The sequence below is a fragment of the Medicago sativa genome, chromosome 3 (assembly GCF_051527215.1).
Source record: "Medicago sativa cultivar Bolivia chromosome 3, Bolivia_mono, whole genome shotgun sequence".
NCBI lineage: Eukaryota > Viridiplantae > Streptophyta > Magnoliopsida > Fabales > Fabaceae > Medicago > Medicago sativa.
In genome coordinates this window covers 92,753,539-92,766,402 of record NC_140751.1, presented here as the reverse complement: position 1 = coordinate 92,766,402, position 12,864 = coordinate 92,753,539, and the positions used below count along the sequence as shown (strand labels likewise).

Sequence of the window (12,864 nt, the reverse complement as noted above, 5' to 3'; positions counted from 1 at the left end):
GAAAAATGGATAATCAGGGATGACGTCCTTGACATTCCTAAAACTGAATCTATTCAAAATCAAAATATACAATTGTCTCACGCAGTTCTGAATTGGGACTGACAAAAATGTAACCCAAAGATTGACCATTCCCATTTCCAGCAATGAAGTAACAAATTTCAATCATTTGGAAGGTAAATATTTTTTTAAGTAACATAATCGCAAAAGTTTCAGGATAAAACTAACATCTACAATTTAATCACCATCTTTAAATTCTCATCATTAATCTTACCAAATAAATATATACAAATATAGATTGTAATTTGATTTCACAAACACTTACCGAAAAACAGAATATTTGAGTGAAGGGAGGAACACAAAGTGAAGACTAAAGAGAGTTATGCAGTAAGTGGGTGCGATTAAGGCATTTTGTTAAATGTTAGTGTGCCCAACCAGTTTTAATGTTTATCACTGTTATTATCCTTCTGATTTTCTATCCTTCTTATTATCATGGCAGGTATTAGATATCATGAGTTGTTAAAGAAATTAGAGGAAGTCTGTCAAAAATTATTAACATACACAATTATGAACTCTTCAAAAAAAGAAAAAAAAAACATACATGAACATGTGAAAACGTAGGTAATATCTCTCAACATTCCCATTTTACTAACATCATATTGTCAGGAAAAATAAGCTAAAAATATCACCAAGACATGGATCATATCCAAATATAAGACTATCTTCATCATAAACACATATGAAATATTAGAAAATAAGTTCCCTATTTATCTATTAGCAATCCAATATAGTGTGACTTGCTAAGATCATCCAGCAAGAGGATTGAGCACCTGCCCAACAAAGGCGATAGTTCCGGTCAAATCTTCTCTGATCATAAATAAGAATGGGTGGTCAGCTACAAAGTCTATGTCTGTTGGAAGACTCAAGGAGCTTCCGTAAAGTAAAGTTGCAACGGTGGCTGCAGCAGCTTTGGTGCCTTCTTCATTTACTTCAATGAAAGACTTGTGGAATATTTTGGAAACATAAAGGTTTTGACTCACAGGAGAGTTCACCATTTTAGTCAACCCTCCATTAGTGAAAGGTAAAACCACGCCAAGCTCCTTTAACATATCAGAAGTTTCAAGTTCAAATGAAATATTGAACCTTGGAATCCTAAAGTCACCTACTTCCACTTTATCAAGAGGAAGCTTGTGTTGTAGTAACTCAGATTCGGAAGCCAGCTTCTCAAGCAAAGTTGGCAGCCCATCTTTTGCATTTGGAAGAAAAAAGTACATAGAGAATTTACGCTTATCTTCACCTTGCTTATAAGGAAGGCCAAGGACATTAAAATCATCGAAAACTCTAATAAACTGCTTCTTCTCACTGGTCATGAAGGGAACCTTAACTGAGTTTCCATTCAAAAGGTGAAAGTCATAGGCTTTCGTTTCCGAAGCATCAAAATTATCATTCCACTCTCCTTTAAAGTATAGTGCATTAGCAAATATTAGCTGCGCTAAGTTGTCGACCGACCCTAGAGGAAGAAGTTCTTTAATAAGACCATTTGTCTCTCTTTCAGCCCATAAATTCACTTCTTTTCTCGCTTCAATAGCCTTTAAAACCATATCAAAAATTAAAATCAATTATCCAAATATATAGTTTTGAGTTCTTTTCACAAGTATTGCAATACAAAAATTTAACAAAATCAAAATCAAAATCAGGGAATGCAGTTGTATTTTGTAGCGAAAAGAGGGGAGATATAGAAACATACCTTGTTCTTGAAATCAACAGAAGACAAATTTGCTTTATAATGATTAGACATAATTTGCTTGAAAGAAGGTTGAAGAGAAAGGGTTTTTTCCACCCACACACCATCGACAAAAGAGAGACGAGGCCCACCTGCGGGAGCACCGTCTTTGAGAATGGCGAAGACGAGTTGAGAGACGAAGAAGTTTAGATGATCGATGGATTTAGAGCCAAGGAAGTCGAGAAGTTGTTGTTGAGTGGCACCCTCAGAACCAGCAGCGATGATGCTGAGCACAACTTGGATTGACAGTGGCGATAACACGATATTCTTGTCTTGATGAGATTCTTTGGAGAAAAGATGTTTGGCGATGGTGAGGGAAACGTTGCTTTGGTTGTTGGCGGGTTGGAATCGGAGGAAGTCAAGGGCGTATTCGGATCCACTACAAGAAAATATCAGATTAGCTACCATTATTTGCCTACCATTTGTTTTAGTGGTTAATTTGAAGTTACAAAAGTGAAGTTTAACTACCAATAGTATTTTTTTTAATACATTATTAGTTTATTAGTTATATTTACTAAATTATAACACTCATTTTTCACAAAAAAGAAAACAAACAAAATTCACTCCAACTCTCGCGAAACTCTCTCTCTCTCTCTCTCTCTCTCTCTCTCTCTCTAAGAAATAGACTCCACCGCCTCTGTTACCGCCGAACTCCGCCGCCACCGTTACAGATGAACTCCACCGCCGCCGTAACGGAACCATCATTTCCTCGTCAGAACTCCATTTCCAGATTCATCGATTGTAGATCTTCCTCATCTCTCTCCAAATCGATCTCTCATAATCTGAATCTTAGGAGAAGAAGCTCTTTCAAACTCAAGGATCGTGACAGACCTCATCAACAAGGTGCGAATTGTGTAAATTTTCGTAAGTGTCGTTTGGTTTTGTTGTGAATTTGTGATTCTCTTGGTATAAGCTAGCATATCAATTAGGTTTTGAATTTTTGAGTTTGTGATCTGAATTTGCGTACTTCATTGGCAACATTGAAATTAAGTTCAAATTTAGAAACATTGAATAGGCCTTATTTGGATATTCAACTTAATTTGTTGCTTATAGAATAAGTGCTTGTCATGATATAACTTATAAGTGCTTATTTTTCATATTGTTTTGGAAAATCAGTATTTGGCCCAAAGAATGACTATTTCGATGATAAGTGCTTATGTATAAGCTATTTTGATGACAAGAGATAAGTTAAATTGTTTTTGTATAAGTTGTTTTCATAATTTGTGATCTGAATTTACTTACTTTACTACATTGAAATCAATGTTCAAATTTTGAAACATTTTAACAAGCACTATTTGAATAATCAGCTTAATTTGGAGCTATTAGCATAATCACTTTTGTATAAGCTAATTCTATGACAAAAGATAAAATGAAGTTAAATTGCTCTTTATTTCAGGGTGCTTTCAAATTTTGCGTTTTCATTTTCATTCATATCAGTATTAACAGGAGTAACAACACTTTACAACACTGGTTTAAAATATGGTGGCCCTGTTTCACTTGTATATGGATTGCTTATAGCTTTAGCTTTCACCATGCTGGTTGCTCTGTCTATGGCTAAAATATGTTTCTCCTATCCAATTTCTGGTGGTCTTTACTATTGGAGTGCCAAAGTTGCTGGTCCCAATTGGGCACCCTTTGCTTCTTGGATTACTGGCCGGTACTATCCTGTCCCTATGCTACTGCTCCTACCTACCTCCTTTCAATAATAATTGTAATTAGGCCTATTTCAGTTTTTCTTATTTTGTTACGTTGTTACTAGGCCTATTTGAATTTTATAGTACTATGTTGTAGCGTGAATATCAGGTAATTGTTAGCGTGAAGAGTTGTCCCATGTGTTTTATTGTTTTTTCTCTAGCACCGAGACTTATGATGAAAGATATGTTTGGTGTACGACATTGATAGGGTTATCATCTCAGCTGTAAGGATGAGTAATACTATCAACTTCTACTTACAAGAATTGATAACAACGTTGTTGGAGTTTCAAACTATTTGGAAGCATGGTTCCGCCGTAGACCATATGAGTCAATTCACCTTAGAGGTATTTTGTGATAAACTACTACAATCATCCGTTGAAGGTAAGTTCTGTGTCACTGCAATATCTGTCAGAGATGCAGCATTGGAGCTTGTTGGTAGGCATATTGCTTTACATCCATATATGGGTTTTAAGGTATGTGCCAACGGATGTTCTCTTAATTGTAAATATGATCATGCCTTAAAAACTTGTTTGTAGGCATATTATGCGTTGTGTTTCGAATTGCTTGAATTAGCCTTGTGCATATGATGGATGTCAATTTTAAACTAGTAAGCATGATATTGGTGTCTTGTTTCTCTTTTGGTGCTTCTTACATTACTAATTTATCACTGAATCCCTAATTGATGTTCTTGTTCACAGAATCATGCTTGTTCTGATTCTTAATCTCACATCGCTGGTGCATGCTTACTTGTGGGATGAGTGTACTAATTCCACTCGTTATTCTGATGAATGACTCTGCAGGTTCCTATATATCTTCACTGATTTATAAGTGTATCATGTTCCTTGGAATCTATGGATTGGATGCATCACAATTTGAAGATACAACCATTTTCATGATGATTGAAGGTTGGGCCTGAAATTTAGAAGCATAGCAGCTCTGCTATGTTGACAGTGTGTTTACAATTATATTGCGGAGGAAGATTTAAATTGTTATATCTAAAAGCTTATCTGTTTTGGAGAAGTAAGTGCCTGTGAAAATTTCTCATTTAGGTGATTTTCTTCAGTTTAGATTAACTTCTTCTTTGCTCTGGCTTGGCTATGACCCTTATTGATGAAAATTCACCAATTTCAGTTGCTGATACCTAAGTTTTAGTTGCATGGTGCTCTTAATAATGTTTATTTTTTTAAACGCGTGCTCTTAATAATGTAAATAATGCATATTGGGGAGAATGATGTTGGATCTTCATGTGGCTGAGAAAGTTATTTGTGTGAAAAATTCAAATTGTACATTGATTGACCTGAAAATAGTTTATAAAGAGAATAGACATCCGTTAAATTAAAATTGATTTCGTGGCGTTGAGTTAGGTTCAAGAACAAATATTGAATGTTTTTGTTTTCAAAAAGGCGTTATGTTCAAATTTTGTGATATGTTCTATTTGTGTTGAATGTCTCTAGTTTCTACATGTTTTGTAACAAATATTACATTCATCTGGTTAGGATTAGGATTATCATATGGTAGCCAAGCATCACAACTAAGTCCTCTTTTCATGGTGAATACCATTATCTTCATGGCACTCGGTTTTTTCATAGGATATTCGGTTGCTTCCGTTTCAGGTAAAAATCCTTTTGCTGCTACTTTTCATCTTAAGCCTTACAAATTTTAACTTTTTATGTCACTGCTTCTATATTCATATGTTATTACGTGCCTTTTTTTTGACAGTTAAAACACTTCAAAGCTTGTGGAGGAATGACTTGGCAGCTCTAAAGGGTTCATGTCCAAATTGTGGAGAAGAGGTTAGCCATTGCCCCCTCAAACTTTGTAGTCTTTCATACCTTAACTTCTTTGGCTGTTACCCATGCCATAGTAAACCATTGTTGGGCGTCTTTGACTAATGATCTTGTTTGGATATACATCTTAACCTAACACTTATTTGATAAGCAATTGTCTTATTATGAGCTTATATAGCAGTTGTTTGTTATTGAAAATGGAATGAGAGTGAACTCTCTATAATCTAAAAACAATTTATGACAGTTAGCAATCTAGAGGAACTTAAATAAGTTATAAGCAACTAATGAATATATCAATAGCAGTTGTTTGTTATTGAAAATGGAATGAGAGTGAACTCTATATAATCTAAAATCAATTTATGACAGTTAGCAATCTAGAGGAACTTAAATAAGTTATAAGCAACTTATGAATATATCATTAACTTTTTCATAAGTTCTTTCAAACACTTACACAAGAACTTCATTAAAAATGTCTTGAGTGAGTTAGATTCCTTATCTTCCAGGTATTTGCATTTGTAAGACACGTGTGTATATTTATGATAAGGATGTTTACAGAAAAGCTAGTAAATTCTCAAAATTCTATATAAAATTTTTAGCTATAGATTTGCTGCGAAATTGCTTTGTATAACCATAGCTATTTAGTTAGGAAAATAAATTTTTTGAACAATTTTGCTACGCATTGGTTGGGAGTTAGCTGGGACATTAATTATATTAGTTGCGATTTAGCTAGGAAATATTTGGTAGATAATTTGCCGCCCAATCCATGCTACGGCCAGTACGATAGCTAATTCAAAACTGAATAGTAGCTAAACATGTTTTGCTAGAAATTAGCTACGAATTAGCTATTATTTTCGTCGAAGCAAATCCCTGATTTTCTTGTAGTGATCGGAGGGAGTCGATGTTGATAATGAGTGGGATCGATTTGGATATCTTGGGAAAAATGAATTTTGGACCAAGGATGAATAAACAAGCCACGATGTTGAGCATGAAGAAGTAGAAAACAGCTTTGGCAATGGCGATTGTTTTGCGAGAGAACCTCATTCTTCCAAGAAAAAAAGAAGAAGAAACTACCCAAGACCTAAATTGACCTAATTTGAGGAGATTCTTGTATTTATAATGAAAAAGATCTCGCCAATTAATATTAAAAAAGAAAGAAAAGATCTCGCCAATTAATATTAAAAAAGAAAGAAAAGATCTCGCCAATTAATGTTAGTAATTCGATGTTATCGTCAATCAATAGTGTATCTATACTATATATAAAGAAAAATACCCCTTTCAGCGCTTTTGGGTTGGATTTTTTTCCAAAAATACCCTCATTTTTTCAATACAAATAACACAAGTAACAAATAGATAAGAATAAATTTAAATATTAAAAAAAATGTGTAACAAACTAGATTAGTATATTTATACTAACTTTTTCATCATTCCAATTATACCCTTAAACAACTTTTTCTATAATAAAATTGTTGTTGGTGTCATTAAAAAAAGAATTTAGATTATATTTTTTTGTTATATTGTATTATTTTCGGTGTCGTTGAAATAGATAATCATGGTTTGTTTGAATTTTTATAACTTGAAAGCAACAAACATTAATATATTTTTTTAATTTTAATCAAAATCAAAATTTCATAAAAAAAACACAGTTCATAATTTTCAAACATTAACGCAATAAAAAGAGCAGAAAAACGGGCACGTGAGCGCCCGTCTTTTCGCTAGTATATATAAAGTAAGGTTTTTTATGGCACGTGTCACTTCCACGTTTATTCTTAATATTTTTATATATTTTAAAACGTTGTATTTAACATAAATATCTCAACAAACTTTTGATCTTATCCACTAAATATTTTATTTAATTTGTTATTGAATTCCTAATATTTTATGTAGGAAAAATATCTCAAAAAACTACATATAATACTTTCATTACTATCCGTTAAATTTTCACTTTATTTTTTTTCTCTTTTAGCACTTTATTATTCAAATTTTTCTTTTAGGAAAAAAAGACTTCAGTTAGTTTTTAATATATTATCTTTTAGCAACATCGGTTAGTTATTTATATATTATCTTTTAACAATATGTTTTAATGCAAATATTAACTATAAATAAATGAAATAACATTTTTTCTTCTTCAGGTTTGACAAATACTTATTCTATTATTTTTTTTACTTATACTTTGATTATATATATATATATATATATATATATATATATATTTTTGACAAGATATATATATATATATATATATATATATACACACACACACACACACATACTTTCATTTGTTTTTCTTAAATGTTTTATATAGTAACATAAAGTCGTTGCATCTATTTTGAATGTCAAATAAATATTTATCTATTTTTAATCAACTATCGTAAGGTTTCTATTATTCTTTGGACTCGAACAATATTTTTCTTCTCTCTTTATTCTTTGAGATTATTTCTCTCTAATGGAAGTGTTACTTTAATTATTATTATTATTATTATTATTATTATTATTATTATTATTATTATTATTATTATTATTATTATTATTATTATTATTATTATTATTGTTGCTATTGTATTGTTGTTTTAGTTACTATACTATTATCATCATGGATGATAATGGATGCCCACGGTTATACATAGTAGTTAATTCTTTCTATTTGATAAAAATAATATTTATGTCGTTCTCACATTCATATGAATATTAACTAGAAGAGTATTAGTGGATATTAAAGTATGTACAAATATTTGTAAATATCAACGTGTAAAATGATTTTTTATAAAAAAAATGCATTATTATAAAATAATTAAATTTATGTAGAATTTATTCCTTAAATTTTATTATTAATAATTGTGTCACTAATGATCATTTTACAACCGTTGCATGTGAGAGTTTGACAATCTCTCTTGAAGTTACAAAGTCAATCTCTTACCACTGAGCTCACACGTCTTAAACTTATTCCTTCTATTTTGATAAGACAAAAATGTTATATCACACACTTTTACTTTGGCTTAATTGCACTTTTGGCTCTCTATCTTTCCAAAAGTTGCGATTCTGGACCCAAAGTTTTGACGCCACGTCAGCGAAGACCAAGTCAAAATTGGCCTTGGGGGCCAAAACTGCCAAAGATCCAATACATAAGGGGCAGTTTTGTATTTTCATTAGTTAGGGGTCCAAAATCGCAACTTTTGAAAAGATAGGGGGCCAAAAGTGCAATTAAGCCTTTTACTTTCACAACAAATTACTAATCATACAAAATTCATTATTTGAGAAATCCAGTTATATTTAATTTCATGATGAGAAGATTTTTATTTAATTAATACGAGAATTGAATAATTTTACTAATTTCATAGCGGGTACAGATTTTTGCGAGTCCGGGTACTTAAAAAATGTTATTTTATACTATATTTGTTAATAATTTTACTAAATTCATTCTTCAATTTTTTTTGCTAAATCTATTTAAATTCATCTGCATGTGTATCTATTAATATACAAGTACTTAAAATATGATTTATATTATTTTATTCATGTGTATCCATTAAGATATTCGTTCCATACGAGTTCGTGTTGAATTTTATTTAGGAATACCATGCATAAATTTTGGACATTCTTAATTATATGTATAACCCGGGCAACGCCGGGTAAATACACTAGTTAATATTAGTACAAGTCGGTACTATCAATTTTTGTTAGTAATATATGGGGGTCCTCGTGAGCATAGCTCAGTTGACAGGGACAATGCATTGTTATATGCAGGGACGGGGTTCGAACCCCGAACACCCCATTTATTCATTTTTTTTTTTTTAGGAAACCCCATTTATTCATCTTATAAGGTGAATTCTAGCATAATCTACTTGACAAAAAAAATTGGTGAAAATTAACTCCAAACTCCAAAAATGACAAGGAAATTATAGTCCAAACTCCAAAAATGGCAAGGAGAGAATAGCCAGCCAATTAGAGATGTTGACATGGTGGTTGATGACGTCATACGAGAAATCGTTGTTTTCTTGTACGAAATGCAACCAGCTCTATATCGTCGGCAAAAGTTATGGTGCATAAGGAAATCCTTATGCACCGTGTATAAACACTTCACAACCATCAGATCTAGTGTACACGTGTAATAATCCTAAGCTTCTCAAACTACACCAAATCAAACTTCATTTGCTTCAAGAATTTCTCTCACTAAAACATAAAGATCTCCCTCTCTCTCTCTACAATTCATATGAGTCTTCATCTCTTCCGGCCACACATGATGATTCTGGCGCGGTGGTCGCCGACCAGAGGTGGCAGCGCCGCCGTGCCGGAGAACCAAACTCACCCTTTTTAAAAACTAAAGCCATTTTTCAACATCCATTTTCGTTTTAAAGCCAAATCCGAACTCGGATCGCGCAAAAACACAACGAGAAGGAGTAGATCTAAAGGTTAAAACCGGTTCGTTCCTCTTCTTCCCTCGCGTTTTCTTCTTCTTCTTCGATCCAGTGGCGCTGTGTTGATTGTTATATGTTACTGTTTCGTCACTGTTTGTGTTCACGGTTTCAGATTTGATGTTGTTACTGGATTCAAAATCTTTGTGATGTTAGAGGGATTTATGGCTGGGAAACTGCTGGAAACCATTAAGTACATCTAATGGTTTTGGAGTACAACTGCTGGAAACCATTAAGTACATCTAATGGTTTTCCACATCAAAATGGTTTTGGCATTCCGATACGGTGATGATGACGGTGATGATGATTAACTACGGTGTTGATGATGAGATTGAAGATTCTGGAAACCATTTCCACAGCAAAATGGGTTTGGAGTACAACTCACAGAAACCATTTCCACAGCAAAATGGTTTTGGCATTCCGGCACGGTAATGATGACGGTGATGATGATGAACGACGATGTTGATGATGAGATTGAAGATTCCAGTGGTGATGATGATGAATGACGGTGATGATTCAGTTTATTTCCGCGTTTGGTTCGTTTTGTTATGTTTTGTTTGGTTTCCTTTGGGGGTGTAGGAAGCAATTATGTTGGGATTTATGCACGGTGCATAAGGATTTCCTTATGCACCATAACCGCTCCCTATATCGTCGGGCCTCCAAAATATCGAGCATCCACGAATTTATTTTACGTGTAGTTCAACGACTCTCACACAATCATTTGTTGAGAGTTATTCTTTAGGCATCTGATAATTTCTCAAAGACACCTCAAATTACTCAATACCTCTAGCGGACATTAATTACCGTTTATATCATTTTCTTTTTTATTTTCTAATTGCTAATTAATTTTTTTAATAATTGCTAATTAATTCTTCTTCTTTGCTAATTTGTTAATTTTGAATTTTATTTGTTAATTGCTAATTATCTCATAATATTATTTATCGGTTGTCCTCGTTAGCTTAGCTCAGTTTGTAGGGACAATGCATAATATATGCAAGGTCCGGGTTCAAACCCTGACCACCATAAAAAAAAATTATCAGTACAACTTCAACATTGTAGTTAAATTTCAATGCTGTGAAATTAAACAAGAACATTCATAAATTTTGATATTATTAATTATAATATTGATATTTTTTATATTATTACAATGATGACTATTTTTTACGTTTTTGGTTGTTATTTACGATTTAAATAAAAGATTTCTCTTTTAAACAAATTTACGTTCTTATTTAATTAGAGACCAATTATTTCAATAAGAGTCGGGCCTCCAATTTGATTAGGACGGCCCTCCTAGAAATGATAGGTAAATGGCAAGAGCCAACTAAGCAAAAGATCATGTTCGACACTGGTCCACGACCCAATCCATCGTTATCTCATTGTTCATTCTCCAAAGTCTCTATCCAACATAACTATTCTCTCGTCTTGGATTTCCTGTGACTTTTAATGCACCAATAGCTAGCAACACTTTCGACGACCACCGGAGCGGTGGCCTTGTTTGTGACAACTAGTTTTCCACCATTTTTTTCACCTAGGTAAAAATCTCCCTCCCAAAAAATCCAAACTCTTTAAAATGGCCAAAGAACAACAACCTCGTCCCATGAACATCATTTGTTGCCCTAATCCGATGGACAGCAGAACTGCTTCGCCACCACTTATCACCACCCCCGACAGGTGGTTGCACTACCACTACCAACAATATGAACAAATGATCTCATGTGCAACTTGGTTCGGTTGATGCAAAACCATTACCAAATAATTCATGGAATAAAATCTGTGATTGCAACAAGTTGAAAGCCCGTGACATTAATCAACACGACTAAATGCCTCTAAAATTATACTCCCTCATGTAACACCCTGTTTTCCCAACATAAAAATTTCATATTAAATCAGAGTATTTAAATCATAAACGGAATGTCACATACTACTTTAAAGTCATAAAATAGATATTAATAAATATCCTTCCAGGTTCAACATCATAAAAGTCTGGAAATACGCAGCGGAAATAGTTCGACATGAATAAAGTCTTGGCACGCAGGCCTTATCAGAAAATCTCATAATTTGGTTCAATACTTATTCATAAAAAGTTCATAAAAGACACGTAAGGAATAGATATGAAAGTAAGTCCCATCCGGTTACGTATCAGAGCACCTAGACACAAGTGAGGAGTCCACTCACGAACACTTCTAGTCTTTATTACCTGCAAGTTACCCATACAAAGGGCAACATTTTCAAGCAGAAGGGGTGAGATTTCTCAAACGATAATATTAAACATATAAATCATATAAAGTACATTCAACAACTTAAACATCATTAACATATCTTATACTCCATTAACTAGCATCATTAATCTCCTACATTAGTTATACACTTCATCTTATATCATCCTAATTATAGATGTAAACATCATCATATAACATCAATTACTAATTCATAAACATCAGCATACATCATCAAATATTAATTACAAACATCAACACATATATTAATCACAAACATCAACACATATAATGATCATAAGCATCCACATCAAACACCAAATATAATCATAAGCATCATCATGTATTTCACATAAGTATCATTATCAAAGCATATCATTTATCGAAAACAACTTCATAATTAAGTTCGTAATCAACTTCTTAAACAAACATCATCATTAAATCATCATCAAATATAAGTTATGACAACTCTACAATGCAACAACATCTTCAACAACAACTTAGACAACTTCAACAACAACCTAGACAACTTCAACAACAACTTAGACAACTTCAATATGCATGTGGTACCACCAGGGCATTAAGCCCCCTTCGCTAAGGTCATATTTGGACCTGTCGGACATTAAGCCCCCATCGCTAAGGTCATAAAGAACCTGTCGGGCATTAAACCCCCATCGCTAAGGTCATAAAGAACATGTCGGGCATTAAGCCCCCATCACTGACTATGCAACGACACAATCTTCCTACAACTTGGACAACAACGTGAACATCTTATACAATTTCATTAAAATGGACAACTTCTTAAATCATGACAACTTAGACCGACTTATATATCTTCACTAAGATTCAGCAGCAACAATTGCAGCATATAACAGTGCTAGAATATCATATCATCAATAAGAAATGAATCATATCAACTTAACATCATAGAACATCATAATATTATGTATCATACAATACTCACATAATGTATTCCAACAT

At 33.0% G+C, this 12,864-nt stretch overlaps 1 pseudogene; it reads right to left on the bottom strand.

The window, feature by feature from the left end:
• Window positions 1-605: 605 nt before the first annotated feature.
• Window positions 606-2,188, bottom strand: LOC146942029 (serpin-ZX pseudogene; annotated as a pseudogene).
• Window positions 2,189-12,864: the final 10,676 nt, after the last annotated feature.